This window comes from Sturnira hondurensis, unplaced genomic scaffold (assembly GCF_014824575.4).
Source record: "Sturnira hondurensis isolate 20B ecotype Veracruz unplaced genomic scaffold, ASM1482457v3 Scaffold0004091, whole genome shotgun sequence".
Classification (NCBI taxonomy): Eukaryota; Metazoa; Chordata; class Mammalia; order Chiroptera; family Phyllostomidae; genus Sturnira; species Sturnira hondurensis.
Genome location: NW_028076722.1, coordinates 361308 through 386297, shown reverse-complemented (window position 1 = coordinate 386297; position 24990 = coordinate 361308). Strand labels below are relative to the sequence as shown.

Sequence of the window (24990 nt, the reverse complement as noted above, 5' to 3'; positions counted from 1 at the left end):
TACCAAAAGGTGGGGCACGAGGAGACTTTTGGAAGTGATGAACATGTCTACACTTGATTGTGGTGATGGTTTCATGAGTGCATGCCTGTATCCAAACTCATCAACCTGTATATATTAAATATGTATACCATTTTGTATATCAATTATACCTCAGAACAGCTATTTAAATAATATATTGTGTTGTCATCTTTATTTTAAAAAAAGAAAATAAACTGCATTGTAAGAAAGAAGGAGAGCTCAATTGTTTCAGCCAGAGGCTTGGACGCACTACACACCAAAACCACAGGTTTCATTAAACACAGAACACTGGCCAGAGACTCAGATTCTAATACTTGCCTGGGGTCTTCAATAGTAGAGAGGATCTCTCCTGAGACTCAAACCAGGAGAGGAGATTCCAAATACTGAGCAGGAGAGAGTTTGGAATTACTAGAATTACATAGGTCATAAGCAAGCAAACTTCAAAAGCTAATTTGAAAGGGAGCCCAAAACATACATGTACAGAGCTCCTTGTATGTGTCCAGTAGAACATTAGGAGGAGCAGGGCAGTGTTTGCCCCAAAGCATAAACTCTTAAATGTCCCTTAGTTGATTCTTTACTGCATTTCTCTAACTACTGAATTCAGATTCTCTGTAAACATCAACGTGCTGATTTTTTCATCACTTTACATTCCACCACTTAATTTTTGGCCTTGAGACAAATCACATCTTAGCTTAAATAAGTTACCTTATCTATAATACTGGGATAATATTATGGCACTTTATAGTCAAAACCCAAGGATTAAATTAGATGGCCATTGACAGTTCTTCCAGAGCTTCATCACCTCCATGTCTAAGGTGCATGATTAAATTGTCACTTGCTTGAAGTTTAAAGCTTTTCTGCATTCACTTTGATCACTCTTTTCCCTTTAGAGAAAGCTGTTCCCTTTCTTGGAATCCCTTCTTTCTATGTTACACTGATTAAATTTCTTATCACTTGCAATTTAGCAATAACCAAATAATGGCATTTGCACTAGCATGCAATTGATACCTATCTGTGGATCATGGGAAGACTTTTATTTGATCAGAGAAAACGAAGTTAATCTTTTCTGTTAAGCTTCAATGTCATCCTCATTCCTAGTAGTGAGCAACCCTTCTAGAGAAGATAAGTTGTTATCATGCATAAGTGGGTCATTGTTGCTTTTTGTTTTTCTGCATACCCTATCCCTATGTACCTTACCTTGAGGCAAAAACAAGAAATATTCTAATTTACACAGTGATGACTTGCTGAAAACTGCATGACTTACGTTATTTTTGTAAGAGAAAGTATACTTCTTTAGATTTGTATTCGTTTATCCCTAGTAAGTCCAAAGGCTTTGAAAGACATGAATGAACTTTACATTACTGTCAGTATTTTTGAAAACATCATTAATTATTCAGAGTCTGCTAAGGGGTGTTTTGAAGACACAGCAAAGTATTTCAATAGATACTTCCAAATAGTTTATGGAGTTGTTTAATATTTATGATGCTTCTATAATGTGTTCTCACCTTCATAAAATCCAATGACCCTAGATCTTTTCTTTGAAACATCACTTGCCTCGCAACAAATAAATGGGTATAAAAGCTGGGCTAACTAGCTTAAGTTTATCTTTTATAAGATTAACATTTTTTAATAATTTGCACAATAAAGAAAAAGCTAAACCCATCTAGTGTTAATAAAAATAGGACCATATATTTTAATGGTTTAAAAATTAGGTATCACCTTTTCATAAAGTAACTTGTTTGAGCTTCACAACAATTCTAAGATATAGTTAAAAATGGGTATGTTATCTCGATTTTATTGATGGGGCAACTGAAGCTAAGAGAAATGTCACAATTAAAAAGGAGAATGGAAATGATAACTAGTCTTTGATATTTGATCCAATGATCAATGTCAGGCTACAGAGATTTGAGTGGAGTTACTTGTATTAGAATGAAAATTATATCACTCTGTTTTCTCCTTTCCCAAATGAAATTAGAACAGGCTTAAGGTACTTTTGTAATCATGTATCTCCCTATGAATATATTACAAATCATTTCCAAGTATACTCACTTGCATTCACATCATTGTTAAAAAAAGAAGTATAAACAAACAGAGCTCACTATAATGGTTAATATTACCTTAATAGATAGACACCTGTCTCCCTAGATTAATATGTTTAGAAGAAATTGCACCCATCTCCCAAATATTTGTCTTTTAAGCCCACAGATGCCTAGAAGGTGTTCTAAGTTAATATTTCTAGAAATTCTTGGGTAATCTATATGTGCTAAAGGGGTGTCTTACCCTTTTTGATACTCTAAAGGCAAGGATAAGAAACTGGAGGGGAGAGTAAGGCTCTCACACTGGACCTGTTTTCCAGGTAAGGTGACTGACTATATCAATAATATAGAAATAGAGGACAATAAGTGGGAAGGTCAGGACTAGTATAATGCAGACATTGTTAGTTACATTTTTATGTAACTCTAACTATCTCACTTTTATAATCAAATTTCATCTTTCTCTGTTTAATTTACACCCCACTTGGAATTGTCTCTCCAAGTATGAAGAAAATATAGGTTTCACCCTACTTTGTGTACATTCAAGACAAATGCTTCCTAGTATTTACATTAGCTCAAATTGCTCATTATTTAGAGAGACCTAACATGCAACAAATTATAGTGTTACCTAATAAGTAAACATGAAATGTCTTGCCATGAGCTTTAAGTACTTCCTTTGAAATAAAGTTACATATCTTTATTGCTCATTTATTATGTACAAAGAACAATCCTACACACAATAAAAATCATCATTGTTTTTCAATCATGTTAATTAATAACACAAACTGTAAATTCCTGATTATTATAACAAAGTTTATAATCAGCAAAACTTGGATAAAATCAAGTTTTTCATCTAACCTTGGAATCTACTGAATCTTAATTTTTCCCTTGATGCTTGATATGTCTTAATTTGTACCTATGAAGTGGGGAAAGATTTTCATCAGCAAATAATTGCATGTAAAATTGAAAAAGAAAACAGTAACCTAAGTAGTTTGGGATGATCACTGCAGATTTTGTAGTGCAACATATGGACCAGTGGGAGTTTCGTTTCATTACCAGTATTTGGAATTCCATTAAAGAAAATAGTGGTAGGAGAATGCATCCTATGAATTTTTCATGTTAAACTCCCAGTGATTTTTTTTGAAATTTTGGAAGTAAATGTGCGATATAAGATGTATATAGGTTTTCCAAAGTTATATTAAATGACATAATATTTCTTAGTAACAGGTATACACCAGATAAATTTTAAAGGCATCAACAACACTGATTGTACTTGTAGAAAACCAGTCTGTCTCTACCTATTCCAGGAAATATTACTCAGAGCTGTTCTCCGTCCACAGTTCTGAAAAATCATGTCAATATTATATACACTGACTTACTCAATTTACCTTATGTTGGGGACTGCTCTTCCTGGTTTCAGGAGCTGAAACCCCGCCATGGCTAAGGCTGAGTGTGCTACCTTCGGACCATAAGCCACTAAGGAGACAAAGCTTATCTCCCTGGCAGGAGCACCACTTCTGCTCCTTTTTTTCATAACTGGCCACCAAAGCTTGATCAGTTAGCCAATGACAGGTAAGATTCCCCAAGAGGGGAATCACCTAATACAGGCATGATCACGTGGAGGTCCCAGGGAAGGACTTGGGGGGTTACGGAGAAAGGGGGTGATGGACCCTCGCCACTCCCCCGGCTTTGACGAAGCCTGAGTCCTCAGTCTGTCTGCGAGAAGTCTCTGAGAATTCTTTGGCTATCTGCCTCCTCTGCCTGACTTAAGCCTGAAAACAATGACAAAGGATGGTGCATCCTAGTGCTAGGAATGGTGGGTTCCCCAGGGTAATCAGGAATAAGAAAGAGTTCCTAAAGTCTTGTGAAGCCTGCTTTGCTAAGAATGCTTTCATTCATATGATAAGTGTCCAAGCAGGAAATGAGTATGTCTCCCAAAGTTCTGCAACCCCTTTCCTGACAGACACTGATTCAGACTAAGCCCTCAGATTTCTTTGAAATGTTATCTACTGTTTGATCCTTGCCACCCTGTATTCCTGTGTATTACAAGCCAATAAAAGCCCCTGGAGGAAGGGGCTCCTGGCCCTTCCCCTTTGAGGGATCAGCCACCTCTCCTCCCCAAGCAGATCATGTCTTGGTAGTGTTTACTTTCATCCGTAGCGGACGAGGGGACTAGCGGGAAAAGTCATCCCCACAACCTTAATCTATGTGATATTTATATTTCTTCATAATTTTTTAGCCCTTTTGGTATTGCCTTTAACAATGTCACCAGTGTTTGCTACCTGAATATTATGTACAATTTCTTCACTGCTTTGTCAGTTCTATAAGTACTTCCCAAACCTCATTCCTTAGCATTCCCTTGAGAACAGATACTTCACCCTTGTACCACCCAGTTTCTCTCTTCTTCTTTATAGAAAATCTTGGGAAAAAAATTTGGACTTTATGTCTCTAACACCCCTCAATAACTGTCAAAGGAAGGTGGCTTTATTGTTGTTAAATCAAACATTCACATTTCTATTTTTTTAAATGTTTCTCAGTAGTAGTCTGTATCATTGACCACTCCTTCCTCGAAACACTTGCCTTCCTTGTCCTTCATTACATTACATTGCCTTCTGCCTATGGGCTATTCCAACTCATGCTGCTTTACTGGCTTCTCTGTGAGGTCTCTAAAACAATCAGTGATGCTCTAGTTTTCTGTACCTACCAGTCACATGTTGTGGTTTTTAACATCATTTACATATTTTGACTTCCAAATTACCTGTCTGTGTCTGAGACCTGCCTAGTATACCAGGCTCATTTATGCATATACCTATTTGATACATCCACTTAGATATTGGATTGGGCATGCACTTCACAGAACATTCCAAAACATAACTCTTGATTTCACCATCTACCATACCTGCTCCTCCTTAACACTTTGCAGTTTTAATAAATAAATTTATGCCAGAAAAAATAAAAGAGATTACTGCACCAAAGTCCTTGAATAGGCAAAAAGAAACTAGATCTACTCCCCAAGTGGAAGTGTTCATTTTTGCTGGGAGAAATGTTAGTTCAAAGTGACCAAAAAGAAAGCAGGATGTGTGAACACAGATGCAGGTAGTGTTGGTGGCAGTTTGTGGATATGATCTTCTTTCACATTCACTGAGAAGGGCAGCAACTTCTTCTGCAGAGGCCCATTGCAGAGGAATAGTTGAGCACTGCACCAAGATCACATCAAACTCCAGAACAAACTACTGAAATTCCTGTGCAGTAATGGGACACCTTTTCAGCAAATGAGAAGAGGATCGACCATGGTTACCTGTCACTTGGGATATTTTTATAAACTTCACCAAAGACAAAAACCTTTCAATGTTTGTCTTTGGAATAGTGTTGTCCACCAATAAATATATAAGAAGTTGTTTGCAACCAGCCTCAATCTATTTCAAACATATTTCATTAGGAGACAGATGTCAGGAATCTAGCTGAACAGCTGCTCTTGGAGACCTCAATTAAGTCATGGAAGACAAAGGGAAATTGTATGAAAGCACACTGGCAAACAATGAGGAATGCAGCAATGTGATGTGTCATGAGGAATATATCCTCAGGGAGTAGAATATCAAAATTCTCATTGAGCAAAGAAAAGGCTGTGCAGTATAGAAGAAAAAACTTTAATTGGCAAGCAATAGGAAAACGCAGATATCTATCTTTTCTACAAATCAAAAGATAAAATTTCTTGATCTGGTTTAAAATAAAGGTCCAACATATTAACCTTAGTTTGTAAACTAATGACTACTGATTTGTCATAAGCTTATTTCAGCAGCAGCACAGATTCATAATAATCAGAAAGTTCTCTAAGGTCACTTAGATCATCCTTTTAATCTGGGCAGTATCACTTTTACAGGATAATCACGGAGATTGTGCAAAAAAATGTCCTGTGATGGAGACCAATGATCTATTTGGAGAGGCAGTGTACCTTGGTGGTTAAGAGCATATCTTCTCGAGCTAGACTGTCTAGATTCAAACTGTAATTCTGTTATATGGTAGCTACATGACCTTTGAGAAAGTCACTTAAACTTTTTGTGGCTCCCATTCTTCCTCTGTTAAAGTGATAATAATATCAACTGTGAAGATTGTAGTGATAAGTCTGAGTTCATACAAGGCTTAGCTGAGTGTAAATTCTCTGTAAAAATAATAAAATTATCAGAAAGATCTTCATTATATTGTTTTTGAAAATATATGCCTTGTTGCTTTAATCCATTGTCCCTAGTTAATGAAATCTGAAGCAACCTACTGCATATTTTAGTAACTCCTTCTTCATATGATCTACTATAACTTTTAAGGACTATAGTTTTGGTTGAATTTACACAATTGTAACATGAGTTATAATTATTCTGCATATTTCTTGAAAATAGCAACCCCTTCTTATTCATAATTCCTCCCCTCAGAGCCCATGCTCAACAAGTACCTGATGTGAGACATTTGCTCAAGGACTGTTTACTGAATGACTGGCAACCCTTCCAATTTTTAAAGAACACATTATGTGTCTTCTATTTGTTCTAATCTCCAACCTAAACATTTCCAAAGTTTTCACTAATTCTTTGCATTTCCTCATTTCAACCTCCCAGTCAGTTTCTTTTGAACATATTTCAATTTTTCAAAGATCCTTGTAAAATGTGGCACCCCAAACTGAAACTAACATGTCATATATGGCCTCACAAATTCTAATATTCTGTATTTATCAGTTCCCTGATGTAGACATTATTCTTCTATAAATGCAACAAAGAACAAAATGCATTTCAAATAGCTGATTTATTAGTACTCTTCCACTAATGTGTCCTCCCAACAGATGTACTTCATATGAAAAGCATTTATCATCCACACTCAAGATGTACTAAATAGATTTTTTATAAAGACCTGAAGCTGACTTGATATCTAAATATCTACATGCTTCTAATTCAGTTTCCTGAGGTCACCCAGAGATTCAGTCATGAATCACTAATAAAGAATCTAAAACTATGAGTGGGATCTCTCTTGAGGGTATGTTTTCAGCCAGTAAACATAAATATATAATATATTATAGAATTTTCATTGGAAAAAATTGGGTGATGCCCAATATTTACTCATGAGTTATATAAACCAAGATATAATCAACAATGTTAAGGTTTGTTTATTTCTTTCTCTATTTTTCAGCTTTTATGAAGTATAATAGATAAGTAAAACTGTATCCATTTAAGGTGTACAGCATAATGATATGGTAAACATACATATTGTGAAATGATTACCACAATCAAGTTAGTATACACATTCATTACCTCACATAGTAACCAATTTTGTGTGTGTTGAGGACACTTAAGATCTACTCTCTTAGCAGATTTCAACCACACAATATTTGTATCAGTGTTTGTTCTTACAGAACAGTGTCAATGAAGTTACTCTGGGTAACATTAAGTTCTTTTAAAAGTCACTGAATATAGAACTCTTACCATGTGAACTTCTTTTGTGAGAAGGCAGAGCTTGGCCCAGCAATAATAAGATCAAAAGTGTCCTTAGAGGAGTAGTATGCACATGGCAAGATAATGCTCTCATCATAATGCAGAATATTTTGTTAGTTTAATTTTATCACTATTGGAAGATATCCATTTTATCAGTTAGAAGATGGATAAATATTTATATATGACATTTGTATACATAATAAACGAATTCATAAGTGAAGAAAAACTCAAAATGCCTTTGGGACTGTTATGTATAGTGACAGAACAATTATGATAGAAATCACATTACTTTTCAAACAGATGTATGAGAATATTATTGAAATGAAATCTCATGGTATAATTTCCTCTGGACTGAGAAATGTGAAGTGGAAAATAACATAAGTGGAAAACATTACATTTGTGGGCATTAAGCCAGGATTTAAAAAAGTAGACATTATAGGGAAAAAACATAAAAGAAAAATTAAAGTATCACTGCCTTTGGCATCCATTTAGAATACTATTCATAGAGTGGTGTAATTTTATAATAATTAAGGTCATTCTCCAATATGATACCATTAGGTTATATGACAGTATTTTCACCCATTTCACTGATGAAGAGATTTAGGCAGCATTTCAACAGCCTCCCTTCAACTAGCAGATAATGAAAGGTTGGCTGCTTTTGGTAGCATAGGTTAATGAATGGCACTGATGCCCCTCCAACTCCTGGAACATGAAATTCCTAGACAAAACTGTTCATTCACTGCTCAGCTGTATCTAGAGAAGAAGATACCCCTAGTTTCCAGAAACAGAAAGCCAACTTGATACTACAGTGTTAACTCTGCTGGTAGATACCATAATGTTCCAGGATGTCATCCAATCTTAAAATAGGCCCTGGTTGCACAAGGCTGGAGCTGTAATGCCCAAGAAGATATGATTTTACACCTGTATGAAGTTTCACATCAGTAAATGGGTCAAAATGCCGGCAGACAGCTATTCAAGGGGATTAGAAAACTATAGTTTCTGGGGCAAAGAGGCAGCAAGGATAATTGTCACCTGTCCAGTCTTCTGGCTGGCAAATAATTAAGAGGTCTCTGAGAGATCAAAATCCTAGACTCTGCCATACATGAGTGGAGATCCAAATTCATATCTCTTGTGAGACAGAAGAATTTCACAATTCCACATTAATGGCAAACCATCATCTAATATCAAACACCTGTGGTGGGTGTCAAACGACAAGGAGTACACTTACACAAACGCATAAGCATTTCCTAGAAAAAATTGTTCTAAAAAACATAAACAAGGGAAGTTCCCTCAATATATTTCCTGAAGCCAGGGTAATTACAAAAAAAAAAACAATTAAAAAGAGTATCTCCCGCTTTTTAATTTTTAATGGCAAAGCATACAGGAGAGATTGCTATGAGAACACCCTTAATATTTTTTCTGTTGCTAACCATTTATTACTATTATTATTATTATTACTTTATTTTATTTTATTCCTGTCCTCCACCCCAATTTTGATAATCAAACATTTAAAAGATAATAAGGGAAAACAAAATAATACAGCAATCTCATTTAGAAATGTAATGTTAAATTCTAAATGGTGTATTTGGAAAGCGAATGTGTCATTGTACTAAACAAATCAAAGATTCCATTTCCTTGTTGAACAATCCTATCACATAAGATCAAAACAATGAATGATAATTTTTTTTAGTCCTCATTCAGCTGAGAAAAAAATGATAAATCTTCAAATTCCAGAAAGAAATTGAAAGGTGAACTCTAGAGAAGTAACTTTAGAAGACAGCTTTTAAGCAGAGGCCATGTACTGAAATTTTGCTCGTAGAAGGGGGGAAAATATCCTCCCTTGGAATTTCTAAACATGCAGTGATCCACAGCAGGTGGGTACAAAGCTCAATTTTACATTGGTTGCAAGGAAACATAAATTCTGGAGGAATAACCTTCACCCCACACCTGTGGGTAACCCCAAGGTTTACTCACACAAGTACAGTGTTGCAAGGAGTTTACACAGATACCATACAAGAAAACGAGAACTGTGATGAAGTCAGAAAACACACAGATTCAGAGACACAAAAATTCATATGTAGGAATCATCAGACACATAATAGAAAAAATTTGTTTGTGATATCTAAAGAAATAAAAGAAGAAATTTAAAAGGCCAGCAAGAACCTATAAAAATAACTAAACAAATTACAAAAATATCAAATAGACTATTTCAAAATTTAAAATACTATATACTTAAGATCAGCTAAACAACAGATTCAATAGAGATAATAAAAAATTAATAATTGATACATATGAAAAAGTTATCCAGAATGTGTAATAGAGAAAATGTACTAAATGTATTAGATATTAAGAGAAGATTAAAAAAGAAAGCTTAATATTTTTGAATAATGCTCTTCCATTTTCTTTATCCTCTCCTTCAGGAAATCCAATTAGAGATATATTAGCAGAGAATTTTCCAGAATTATTGAAATACACCAAACTTCAAAGCCATTGAATTATACATGAAACACTTTTTAATGGCCATACATTTTATCATGAAGCAATACAAATTTCAATAAATTCTAATTATACACAATATGTTCTCTGATACAAAACAATTAAGTTAAAATCAGTAATAAATAATAATTAGAGAAGACTTGTATATTTATAAATCATAAACATTTTTCAAATAACTCATGGGTAAATGAATTAGCCATACTGGAAAGATAGTTAGATATGGAAACATTTAAAAATACTTAAAATAATATAAAACAAACATTCATATTGAGAAACAGAAGGTTTGAACTTTATGATCCAAATACATAATTGTAAACGTCTGAAAAAGAACAGAATCTAAGGAACATAAGATAAACACATGACACATGAACAAGGACAGCTTAATAAATTAGAAACAAAGAAAATGATAAAACAGAAAAATCAATATTAATAATTTGAAAGGGTGCATAAAAATGAGAAAGGATAGGAAAGCCTATATAAAATATTTTTTAAATGAAGAGGACATTAAAAATGTTACAGAAAATAAAAAGTTGAGAAGATAAAATAACAACATGTCAATAAATGTAAAAGTTAGCTCACATAAACACCTTTATAGATTCTGGAAGATGGAGATGGAGTAGGATGGAGCGATTCCAGTTCCTCTACCCCTGGGAGAAAATCCTGGCAGATCTACTGAGGAACACCGCAATCAATTCCCCAACCAACAATTCCCCAGCATTTATGAAAATAAGAGAACAGAGATGGTGAAAGAGGGACCAGACAGCTACAGCCCAGCAGCCATCCAGAGGAGGGGCGGAAGCACTTGAGTCCCCCCACAGGACGGGGAAGGACCGTGCCAGATCCTGCGGGACACAGGCAGCCTGCCAGGTGTGTGGGTGCCCGAATGCCAGTCTGGTAGCCTGGTTGGTGCGTGTGTAAGCACATGTGCACCTGCACCCCAGCCCACAGAGAGGTCCTGCTGCAACCAGAAAAACTGCTTTGGACAGTTTGAAACCAACAAGGGAAGGTTTTGCTTGTTTGTTTGGTTTTTTAGCAGCTTTTTAAAAATAATCTTATATATTTTTAATTTTATTATTGCTTTATATTTCAATACTTTGATCCTCTCCTTTCTTTTTTCCTCTTTTAGTCCTTCTTCCTTTCTTTCCAAACTTATTGCTTATAACTCCTTTCTCCTGCCTTATTTTTGTGTTTGTTTGTTCCTTTATTTTCTTTTACCCACAAGAGAAAAAAACAACTGGGAACTGTGAAAGGACCATAGGGGGACCCAAAAAGGTGGCATCTCAGCAATAGGGGCAAAGAGATAAATTTCACTTTGCTACAGCAGAGAAGCCACAAGTTGACACATAGTTGTATTATTTTTTCATTATTCTCACTTCTTTTATATTTTAATAGTATCTTTGTGTTCTTCCTCTCTGTTAGTCTTGGCTGGTTATATTGTATTATTTCTCAGGTTTCCCCTGTTCTTTCCTCCACAGTGTATTGCTAATTTTCTGTACTTCACACCACTTGCTTTCCTTTGGCACACTACCCAAAACTATACCCCCTATTCAGACAGATCACATACAGTCTGTTATATGATTGTTACTTTAATATTATTGTAAATAATAGCTGTTCTATACAACTGTAAATACCTCACAACACATCTCTCGGATCTTAGACCACTTTACATGTTGCTGAATTCTATTACTGTAGTGATTAACTCTATTTGCTCACACACTACACCTAATTACTATTCTTTACTCTCACCTTACCTCAAAATCTGACTGCCTGCAACCTCACTGCTTTCTAGATCCAACTCACAAGCCTTCCCTTCCCAACAAGAGACTTATCTTTTGTCCATCCTTTCTTAAAAGTGGCAAGTTGGGTTGAAGATTACGGTTAACACTATATGTAGCCTAAAGATTTTCTATCTCTTCTCTAGCACCTGTGACTGTAAATAACATAAAATACTCTTCTACTGTCATAACCATTTTGCCTTCCCCTCCAACTGATCAAACATGCACAAAAAAAGAATAGGTGGAAATGGAGAACATCAAGATACCTAGGGGATACTGCACCGGTGAATTTCATAGATATTCTACCACGAAAGTTCTCACCATAAACCCAGGGAGTCAGAACAGATCAATTTAAGAAGCTGAGGCAAACAAGAAGAGTCTCACAAACAATGGGAAGACAAAGAAAAAATCCCCAAATGAAAAAAAGGTGGAAGTCTTGGAAAGAATGTTAGATGAAATAGAGGCAAGTCAACTATCAGCTAATGAATTCAAAGCACTGGTTATCAGGAATTTCAAAGAGCTCACAATGAGCTACCAGAAACTAGAGGGGAGATACGATGAACTCACGGCAAACTATATCAACATGAAAAAGAAAATAGAAACCATCAGCAAAGGCCAAGAGGAAATGAAGAATACAATTTCAGAACTGAAGAACACAATAGAAGGTATAAAAAGCAGGATCGATGAGGCAGAAGATCGGATCAGCGAGGTGGAGTACAAAGTAGAAAGAAACTCCCAGAAAGAGAAAGAAAAGGAAAAGAGGCTCAGAAAGAATGAAGAGGGATTAAGAGAAATGCAAGACAATATGAAACATAATAATATCTGAATAATAGGAACACCAGAAGAAGAAGAAGAACAAGGGATAGGAAACCTATTTAAAAGAGTAATGATGGAAAATTTCCCTAATTTGATGAGAGAAAAAGTCACATGAATACAGGAATCACAGAGAGTCCTAAACAAGAGGAACCCAAAGAGGCCCACTTCAAGACACATCATCATTAAAATGGCAAAATTCCAAGACAAAGAGAGAATCTTAAAGGCATCAAAGGAGAAAAAGGAAGTAACATGCAAGGGAGCCCCAATAAGGTTAGCTACTGACTTCTCAATGGAAACACTCCAAGGAAGAAGAGAATGGCAAGAAATATTCCAGGTAATGAGAACCACAGGCCTGCGACCAAGGCTCTTTTACCCAGCAAGGCTCTCAGTCAAGATAGAAGGCCAAATAAAGAGATTCCAAGACAAAAGAACTCTGAAAGAATACACCTCCACCAAACCAGCTCTGCGAGAAATACTAAGAGGTCTGCTTTAAGGAAAGGAAGGAAAAGAGAGAGATGATGAGAAGCACAGGTATAAAAATGACAATCAATAAGTACCTATCAATAATAAACTTAAACGTAAATGCATTGAATGCTCCAATCAAAAGACATAGAATACCTGAATGGATAAGAAAGCTGGACCCACACATATGCTGCCTACAAGAGACCCACCTCAGGAAAAAACACCTACACAGACTAAAAGTGAAAGGCTGAAAATAAATTTTCCAAGCAAACGGACAAGAAAAAAAAAGCCGGGGTAGCAGTTCCAACATCAGACAAAATAGACTTCAAAAAAAGGGCCACAAAGAGAGACCTAGAAGGTCACTTCATAATACTCAAGGCAAGAATCCATCAAGAAGGTATTAACATCGTAAATATATATGCACCCAACATAGGAGCACCCAAATATAGAAAGAAAATCTTAGAGGATCTCAAGAAAGATATTGACAGCAACACAATTATAGTAGGGGATTTTAATACCTCACTGTCAAAAATGGACAGACCTTCCAAACAAAATATCAACAAAGATATTACTGCATTAAACAACACCCTACATGAAATGGACTTCACTGATGTATATAGAACCCTTCATCCCAAAGAAACTAAACACACATTCTTTTCAAATGCACATTGAACATTTTCAAAGATAGACCACATGATAGGACACAAAATGAGCCTCAACAAATTCAAGAAAACTGAAATCATACCAAGCATTTTCTCTGACCACAAGGGACTGAAATTGGAAACCAACCCCAAAGGAAAAAACATAAAACACCCAAAATCATGGAGAATGAATGGTATGCTATTAAACAATGAATGGGTCAAGAATGAAATTAGGGAAGAAATCAAAAAGTTTCTGGAAACAAATGAAAATGAACTCACAACAACCCAAAACTTATGGGACACATCGAAGGCAGTCCTGAGAGGGAGGTTCATAGCAATACAGGCTTACCTAAAGAAGATAGAAACATTTCAAACAAACAACCTACCCAGACGCCTGCAAGAACTCGAGGAACAACAACAAAGACAGCCCAGAGCAAGTAGAAGGAAGGAAATAACCAAGATCAGAGCAGAATTAAATGACATAGAGACTAAAAGCACAATTCTAAGGATCAATGAAACCAGGAGTTGGCTTTTTGAAAACATAAACAAAATAGACAAGCCTTTAACCAGGCTCATCAAGAAAAGAAGAGATAGGACACAAACACAATCAGAAATGAAAGAGGAGAGATTACAACTGATACCACAGAAATAGAAGGGACTGTAAGAAATTACTATGAAGAACTGTATGGCAAGAAATTTGAAAACTTAGGTGAAATAGACAAATTTCTAGAAAAATATAATCTTCCAAAACTCAATGAAAAAGAAGCAGAAAACCTGAACAGACTAATAACAGCAATTGAAATTGAAGCAGTAATAAAAAAAACTCCTGAAGCACAAAGCCCTGGACCAGATGGTTTCACAGGAGAATTCTCCAAAGCATTTAAGGAAAAGCTAACCCCTATTCTTCACAGACTGTTCCAAAAAATGCAAAATGATGGAAAACTTCCAAACTTTTTTTATGAATCAAGCATCATCCTAATTCCAAAACCAGATAGAGACACAATAAAGAAAGAAAACTTCAGGCCAATATCGCTGATGAACATAGACACTAAAATCCTCAATATAATATTGGCAAATCACATCCAACAATACATTAAGAAGGTCATACACCATGACCAAGTGGGATTCACCCCAGGGATGCAATGATGGTTCAATATTTCCAAACAAGTAAATGTAATACATCACATAAACAAAAGCAAAGACAAAAACCACGTGATCATGTCAATAAACAAAGAAAAAGCTTTTGATTATGTACAATACCCATTTGTGATAAAGGCACTCAGAAAAGTGAGAATAGAGGGAGCATTCCTCAACATAATAAAGGCTATGTATGTGAGACATACAGCCAACATCATACTCAATGGGCAAAAACTAAAATCTTCTCCACTAAGATCAGGAACAAGACAAGGTTGACCACTTTCACCACTTCTATTCAATATAGTATTGGAAGTTTTAGCCACAGTGAACAAACAAAAAAAGGAAATAAAAGACATCCAAATCAGAAAGGAGGAAAAAAACTGGCATTGTTCGCAAATTACATGGAAAATCCTACAGATTGTACCAAAAAGCTGCTTCATCTAATAAATGAATTTGGCAAAACAGCGGGATACAAATAAATATCCAGAAATCAAAGGCATTTTTGTATGCCAACAATGAAACAGAAAAAGCAGAAATCAAGAAAAAATCCCATTCGATATAGCAAAAACAAAAATGAAATACCTAGGAATAAACCTAACCAAGGAGGTAAAAGACCTGTATACAGAAAACTACACAACACTGAAGAAAGAAATCAAGGAAGACACAAATGGAAACACATACCGTGTTCATGGATTGGAAGAATTAACATAATCAAAATGTCCATACTACCCAAAGCAATTTACAGATTCAATGCAATACCTATTAAAACACAAATGACATATTTCACAGACATAGAACAAACACTTCAAAAATTTATCTGGAACCATAAAAGACCCCGAATAGCAGCCACAATTTGGGGAAAGAAGAGCAAAGTTGGAGGGATCACAATACCTGATATCAAACTGTATTCCAAGGCCACTGTAATCAAAATAGCCTGGTACTGGCATAAAAACAGACACATAGACCAATGGAATAGAACAGAGAGCCCAGAAATAAACCCAACTCTCTATAGTCAATTAACATTCGACAAAGGGGGCAGTAACATAAAATGGCGTAAAGATAGCCTCTTCAACAAATGGTATTGGGAGAACTGGACAGCTACATGCAAAAAAATGAAACTCAAGCACCAACTTACACCATATGCCAAAATAAATTCAAGGTGAATAAAAGACTTAAATATAAGCCGTGACACCATTAAAGTCCTAGAGGAGAATATTGGCAGGAAAATATGATATTTCACACAGCAACATTTTTACTGATATGTCCCCTAGAGCAAGGCATGTAAAGGGAAGAATAAACAAATGGGATCTCATCAAAATTAAAAGCTTCTGCATGGCTAAAGAAAACAGTATTAAGATAAAAAGAGAAGCAACTGTTTGGAAAAACATATTTGCCAATGATACCTCATACAAAGGTTTGATCTCCAAGATATACAAAAAACTTACACGACTCCACTCGAAGAAGACAAGCAACCCAATTAAAAAATGGGGAAAGGACCTGAACAGACACTTCTCCAAGGAGGACATACAGAGGATCCAGAGACACATTTAAAGATGCTTGATATCGCTAGCTATCAGAAAGATGCAAATTAAAACCACAATGAGATACAACTTTACACCAGTCAGAATGGCCATCATAAAAAAAAGCAACAAAAAAAACAAGTTTTGGAGAGGTTCTGGGGAATAGGGGACCCTAGTTCACTGTTGGTGGGATTGCAGACTGGTACAATCACTATGGAAAGCAATATGGAATTTTCTAAGAAAACTAAGGAGCACAACTGTGTAATCGGTTCATTTACACAATGGAATTTGATGCAGCAGAAAGAGAGAAGGAGCTCCTACCCTTTGCAACAGCATGGATGGAACTGCAAAGCATTATCCTGAGTGAAATAAGCCAGGCAGTAAAAGACAAATACCATATGATCTCACCTTTAAGAGGAACATAAACAACAAAACAAACAAGGAAGCAAAATATAACCAAAGATACTGAAATACAGAACAAGCTGACAAGGACCAGAGGGGAAAGGGGAGAGAATCACAGGGGAAAAGGGGAAGGATTTACAGGAACAAGTATAAAGGACACATGGACAATAACTAAGGTGGGAGGTGAAAATGGAAGGGAGGTGGGGAGCACTGGGGGGTGGGCAGGGCTGGGAATATAAGACAGAAAACTGTACTTGAACAATAATTTTTTTAAAAACCACCTTTATAAAAATATTATTAAAAAACCATATTGACACAAAAGTATAATGTAAATAGTCTCTTGAAATAGCTAAATAATTAGAGAAATTTTATTATAGCTTTAAAATTTTACTGAGTATGCAGTGTTAAGTATAAGAAAAATTTTATCAACTTATTCCAAATATTCCAATGTCTAGATGAATGTAGATCAGGCCACTTGAGTATAATAATTAAAATCATTATAAGCTTGTTAACATAAGAATTCTGAAACACTAGTTCAAAAGAACCTATGCAACCCAATATTCATAGCAGCACAATTTACAATAGCCAAGTGCTGGAAGCAACCTAGGTGACCATTGTAAATGAGTGGATCAATAACTATGGTACATTTACATTAATGGGATACTATACAGCAGAAAGAAAAAGGAGCTCCTACCTTTTAAGACAGCATGGATGGAACTGGAGAGCACTATGCTAAGTGAAATAAGCCAGGCAGTGATGGATAAATATCATATGATGTCACCTGTAAGTGGGACCTAATTAACAAAACAAACTGGCAAGCAAAATATAGCCAGAGACATTGAAATCTACAGAAAACTGACAGTAAGCAGGGGAGAGAGGAGAGGGAAATAATGTGGGAGAGAAGGGAAAGAGTTGTAAATGAACATGAATGAGGGACACATGGACGGAGTCAAAGAAGGGTGGGATTGAGGGTAGGAGTTGGATGGGGAAAATGGTGGTGGGAAAATTGAGACAACTGTATTTGAACATCAATAAAAAAGAAAAAAGTCAGAATGGCCATCATAAACAAATCCACAAACAGGAGAGGATGTTGGACAGGATGCAGAGAAAAGGGAACCCTAGTGCACTGTTGGTGGGAATACAGACTGGTGCAGCCAATGTGGAAAACATTATGGAATTTCCTCAGAAAACTAAAAATGGAACTGCCTTTTGACACAGAAATTCCACGGTTAGGATTATACACTAAGAAAGCTGAAATACCAATCCAAAAAAACCTATGCACCCCAATATTCGCAGCAGCACAATTTACAATAGCCAAGTGCTGGAAGCAATCTAAGTGCCCATCAGCAAATGAGTGGATCAAGAATCTATGGTACAATTACACAATGGAATACTATGCAGCAGAGAGAAAAGGAGCTTATACTCTCTGCGACAGCGTGGATGGAACTGGAAAGCATTATGCTAAGTGAAATAAGCCAGGTGGTGAGGGACAAATACCATATGATCTCACCTTTAACTGGAACTTAATCAACAAAATAAAAAAGCAAACAAAATATAACCAGAGACATTGAAATTAAGAACAATCTAACAATAGCCAGAGGGGAGGGGAAGGGGACAATGGGGGAAGGGTTTTTGGGAGAGGGTGGAAGCAAGGGAGGGAGGTGGTTTTGGATGGGGTGGGGGGAAGTGGGGGGGAGAAAATGAAGACAACTGTAATTGAACAACAATAAAGCAATATATGAAACAAAAAAGAAAGTGACTGAATATCTTCCAGATGAATAGGATGAATTATTTTCTTTCAACCCATATCTAACATTTGCAAAAGCTTCTTAATTCCTCAAATATATGTTGCTTTTTAAAAACTTCTTTTTAAAAAGATTTTATTTATTTATCTTTAGGGGGGAGGGAAGGAGAGAGGGAGAGAAATATCAACGTATGGTTGCCTCTCGTGTGTCCCCTGCTGGGAACTGGCCTGCCACCCAGGCATGTGCCCTGACTGGGAATCGAACCACAATCGTGTGGTTCACAGGCCCGAGCTCAATCCACTGAGCTACACCAGCCAGGGCAAAAACTTCTAAAATGCAAAAATGAAAGTGTTAAAAAGAAAAGAACTAATCTCAACATTAACCTAGATAAAGGGTTTCTGTAAAGGGCTACATGGCAAATAATTTAGACTCTGTGGGCCAGATAGTCTCAATTGTAACTAGTAGCTGATGCCCTTGTAGCACAAAAACATCCATAGACAACATCTAAATTAATGAATATTGCTGTGTTTCAATAAAACTTTATTTCTAAAAACAGGTTGTGACCTTGCCTTGCCATCTACGTGCCCTGCACATGTGCTGCTATACTGGAAACAACAACTGATAAAATCAGAAAAAAACTCAGCCCACCCACCTCAAGGCAGGAAATTTGTGGACTGGTATTCCAAGACCACATCCTTCTTTGCCTCTGTCCCCTTCCCTTGTATAGAGCACTTTCTCAATAATTTGCAATGAAATACATGTCTGCTTGTAGTTTCCTAAACTAAGACACAAATTGAATCAAGCAATGTGAAAAACTATAAAATATAGTTAAAATTGGGTTTTGTTCAGAGATATAATTCACCTCAGTGACAGCATTAAAGAGAAAATTATATGAATGTTAGTAACATTAAAGTACATTTTATAAAAACATTCTACTAGTAAATTTGGTATATAATGGAACTTTTAAAAAAACAAACTCATCCAACTCAATGGTGAAATGAGAAAGTATTACTTTTAAGATAATAAGTAGGACAAGAATGCCTGATATTACAACTGTTGTTAAGCATTGTAATGGAGAACTCAGCTAGTACCACAAATAAAGGAAAAACAAAAAGAGAATGATTGGAAAGCAATCCACAAAATTATCCATATTCACTGATGATAATTATTTGTAAAGAGTCCTAAATGTAACTGTAGTTACATTTACATAATAAATATGAAAGTTTAGCAAATTTGCTGGAACTTAATATACAAAAATCAAATACAACCTAATTTATACATAAATCTTATAGTTATTTAAAAAATACTTTACAATAGCAAGAAAAATACAGCTAAAAATAAATCTAACAAAGTTGTGCAAGGTCATTTTAGGGATAATTTTAAAGCTTCTTATTAAAGAAATCCTAAATGAATACACAGACTGCCATTTGGAAGACATAATAATATAACTATATAAATTATCCCCAGATTATTTTAAAACTTCATTTAACTTCGATCAAAATTTTATCTAGTATTAAAGAATAGTACAATATTTATTCATGTTATTATTGTTATTTTACAATCACCAGATAAAACAGAAAAGGAATATGTTTAGGAGGACAGATCTGGCAATTGGTCAGCTAAGGCTAAAAGCCCAGTTTCCTCACTTACTGATGGTGAAACTTTGGTTACATTACTTAACCTGTCTCTATCTCAATTTTTTCATTTATAATATTAACATAAGGGTGTTGTGAGGATTGAATTAATATGTGTAAACCATTGTGATGGTTAACTTTATGTCAAACTGACCAGGCCAAGGGATTACCAAAGAGCTGGTTAAATGTTATTTCTGGGTGTGTCTGGAAGAGACTAGCATCTGATTTGGTGGACTGTATTTAGTAAAGTAGATGGCCCTTCCCTATGTGGGAAATCATCTTCCATTTTGTTGAAAGCCTGAATAGAAGTTAAAAGTGGAAGAAGGTTGAATTTGCTTTCTGCCTGATTCTTTTAAAGACTGTATTTATTTGTTTGTTTGTTTTTAGAGAGAGGGGAAAGGAAGGAGAAAGAGAGGGAGAGAAACATCGATGTGCGAGAGAAACACCAATCACCTTTCACACACTCCCTAACGAGGACCTCGTGCACAACCCAGGCATATGCCCTGAGTGGAAATTCAACCAATGACCTTTTGGTTCACGGGCTGGCACGCAATCCACTGAGCTACACCAGCAAGGGCTGCCTGATTCTTTAAGCTTATTCTCAGGCCTTCTAACTCAGACCTTGCTCTCAGGCCTTCTGACCCAGACTGGAATCTGTATCATCAGCTCTCTGGCTCTCAGGGCTTCAAACCACACTATTAGCTTTTCCACCATCCAAAGAGCAGATCATGGGACTTCTCAGCCTCCATACCTGCATGAACCAATACCTATATCCCATCATCCCTGCTTCTCTGGAGAACCCCAACTAACACAAATAGAAAAGTACTGTGCATCTTCTGTGTGCCTCCAAGATCACTCTAAGTCCTTCTCCACTCTACTCTGTGTCCCGTGAGGCTTTCCTATATAGACTGAATTCATAGCTTCCCTAAACCCTCAGGCTTTGAGTTGGGTTCAGCCAAGGAGAGATACTAGCAAGAAACTGGAGGACAAAAAAACTGAGGACAAAGTACTGATTTCCCTGGCTCACCCTGCAACCTCCCTCCCTGAGGCTCCTGTGGATTGCCTGCTTTCCTCCATAAGAACCCGCATATCCTCTCAAACAGATGTATGCGTATCCTATGGGTGTGTGGCAGTATGAGCTCTACATTGCTTCTAGCCCAAAGGTACTGCACTATCACATGCTGATTTGCCTAAAGCACATTCATATCTTTGCAAGTAAGAAATTGCCATTCCATAGTATTAGAAAATGTATAAAACCAATTAGACCTTTTTTTAAGGTGCCCTCTTAGTGCAGTAGGCAGCATGTCAGTCTCATAAAACCAATTAGACCTATTTTTAAAGATAACAGTGATAATATTTTAAAAATATCTAGGAATAAATCTAATAAAAGATGTCAGACATGTTCAGTCTTCTCTTGATGAGTGAGGTCCCTATCCTTTAGTAATTCTATACTTGTGAGTATGAGTTGTAGAATTGTTTAGACTTCACTTTTAAAATCAAGTCACCTGCCCAGCTGGTGTGGCTCAGTGCAATGAGCACTGGCATGTAAACCAAAGGGTCACCAGTTTGATTCCCAGTCAGGGTACACCCTGCGTTGCAGACCAGGTCCCCACTAGGGAGCGTGTGAGAGGCAACCACACATTGATGTTTCTCTTCCTCTCTTTCTCCCTTCCTTCTCCTCTCTCTACAAATAAGTAAATAAAATCTTTTTAAAAATTATGGATAGGGAGCCCTGGCTGATATAGCTCAGTGGATTGAGCGCGGGCCTGCGAACCAGAGGATCGCGGTTCGATTCCCAGTCAGGGCAAATGCCTGGGTTGCAGGCAAGTTCCCTGCAGGCCAACTCCCAGCAGGGGATGCACAAAAGGCAACCATACATTGATGTTTCTCTCCCTCTCTCCTTCCCCTCTAAAGATAATTAATAAATAAAATATTTGAAAAAAAAATTATGGATAGGGACCACTTTGTTTAAAAAAATTAAATAAAAATTAAGTCACTTAATATTTATGGAAATCTAAAAGGGCCATAATAGCAAGATAGTTTTGAAGCACCCTAAGATGGATACTCTGTACAGACCATAGGCTTATTGAAAGTATATAATAATTTGTAAAATGTGATATTGACAATGATTTAGGAATAATCAATACAGCAATGGCAAAAATAGAGTATATAAGTGTGTTAACATGCATGCACACCTATGCATACACCAAAAATTTGATATAAGAGAGATTACATTACAAATGCATGGGGGAAAGAATGTACTATTCAAGTCTATAAAGGACAGTGATACATCTGACCTTTCATATGGAGAAACATTTCTCTTTCACTGCATAAATTATGCAAATCAAATATGAATTGAAACGTGATGATGAAAACTAAAACATAAAAATATTGAAAGAAAAGTCTGAGCTGGTGTGGGTCAGGTGGTGGGAGCATCATCCCATGCACCAAAATGTCATAGGTTCAATTTCCAGTCAGGGCACATATCTAGGTTGCAGGTTTGTTCTCCATGAAGAAGCCTAAGAGAGACACTGATCAATGTTTTACTCTCTCTTCCCCTTCCTCTCTCTCTGAAAAGCAATGAAAAAAGTGTCCTTGGGTGNTAGAACTTTCTCTAGATATTAAAACTAGAACTGCTATACGATCCAACAATCCCACTTCCATACAGAGTCAGCCCTCCATATCCACAGGTTCTACATCCATGAATTCAACCAACCACAGATTGAAAATATTTTTTAAAAACATCCCTAAAAGTGCCCTGGCTGGTGTGGCTCAGTTGGTTGGAGCATTGTCCAAAAAACCTAAAGGTCACAGGTTCAATGCCCAGTCAGGGCACATACCCAGGCTGTGGGCTGTGGGTTTGATTCCTGGTCAGGGTGCATACAAAAAGGCAACCAATTGATGTTTCTCTCTCACATGAATGGCTCTCTCTNAATACTGACTCCATTAGAATTAGGATAATTCCAACCAAGCATCTCTCCTCACACTATAGATTATATTTTAATTTGATTTATGGCACCTTTTAAAGAAGATTTTAATTTTGCCAAAAATTAAAATCTTCTTTAAAAGGTGCCATAAATCAAATTAAAATATAATCTATAGTGTGAGGAGAGATGCTTGGTTGGAATGATCCTAATTCTAATGGAGTCAGTATTATTATACAAAATAAGGATATAGATATTAATATGTACATATAGATATAGATACATAATTATAGATAATTACTCTGTGTGTGTGTGTGTGTGTGTGCGTGTAATGGAAGAAAAATCCTAAATGGCCGATGACATGAAAAAGATATTCCATAGCTGCAGTTCTCTTGGCATGTGAGTCAGGTGGTTTCAACTTCTCTGAGAGCCAGCTGCCAGGTAGCCCCAGTTGCTCAGGTCTGGAGGCCTGGCACCATCACAGGCTCTCTCACAGTTCAAAGCTGGCTAATAATCATCAGTGGAAACAGAAATGGGTTGTGGATGTAAGGATGATTCCAAGTTTGGCCAGAGAATATTGGAGAAGATGGAGTGGCTTAAAGGAAAGGGTTTAGGGATTCAGAAGAAAGGAGCCACAGATCACATTAAAGTTCAAGTTAAAAACAACCACCTGGGACATGGAGCTATGAACAATAATGAAGAAAACTGGACTGCTCATCAGGATGATTTTCACTAGCTTCTGGCTGAACCGAACACTTATCATGGGCTGGAAACAGCAGACTCCTCCTAGGACAAGGGAAAAAAATCTTTCAGCCGTAAAGAAAAGTCAGAAATCTCTAAAACCCACATTCATTAAAGGAAATACAGAAAAGGGAAGGAAATATCATCTCAGAACAAAACAGATCTTGACTGCATTTTTCAGAAAAGATAGAGTAAGGAGACACCCAAGGATTATCTCAGCCTTGCCACTCCAGATGAGAATGAAATGTTGAGTAAGGTAGCAGTGCCTTTACCATACAGGAAGACTTTGCCAGGCTGATAGCAGAACTAAAGAACAAACCATAGGCCATGGATGCAGGGCTGGTCTTCCAGAAACCCAGATAGAAAGGAAAAGGGGAAAGAAAAACATGAGAGAAGAAAACAAAAGAAAGGAAAGGAAACAAGAGTCAAAGATAAAAATGTGGAGCGTTACACCCAACCCAAGACCAGGAAAGAGTCCAGATTGAGCTCAGAGACCTTTGTTGAGATGAGAATTCTGATGCTTCTGCTGAGGATGAAGAGGGATTGTGTGTAGCCATGTGATGGCCAGAACTTACCAGGAAACTATGCCACCCCCCAAAAAAAGAAAAGAAAAAGCTTCAAAAACAAGTTGAGGCAGCAGTAGATGCTACAGCAGATAAAATACTGGTGGAAAAGAAGAAAAATTCCAAATAAATCATTTCAAGCTAGGGCTCTTCAACCACTCAGATTGCTGCCAGGCAAGTATCTTTGGCCCGAAGTCAGAGCAGAGTTCATCCAAGAGTTTGTGCACATCTTTTAACAGGCCTGAAGATTGCTGAGTCTTGCTTTCTCACCACATTTTTCCCAAATCATACTCCTAGAAGAACTTTTTAATGTTCTAAATCATGGCTCTCATAAAAGAATAAATTTCTTTGCAGACTCTGAAAAAAGATATTCTATTTCCACATTAACCAGAAAAAAAGAATTTTAAGAAAATCATAGGTGGGCCTGACCTTAGGTAAGCCTTTTACTATTTTTGTTTTCATTAAATTTATTGGGGTGACATTGGTTAATAAAATTATATAGGTTTCAAGTGTACATTTCTATAACACATCATCTGTATATTGCATTATGTATGTGTCATCCAAAGTGCAACCTTCTGTCACCATATATTTGATGCCCTTTACCCTTTTCTA

At 36.4% G+C, this 24990-nt stretch overlaps 1 pseudogene; it reads left to right on the top strand.

Moving 5' to 3' along the window:
* The first annotated feature begins 23606 nt into the window (after positions 1–23606).
* Positions 23607–24192, top strand: LOC118985139 (PIN2/TERF1-interacting telomerase inhibitor 1-like; annotated as a pseudogene).
* The last annotated feature ends 798 nt before the right edge of the window (positions 24193–24990 follow it).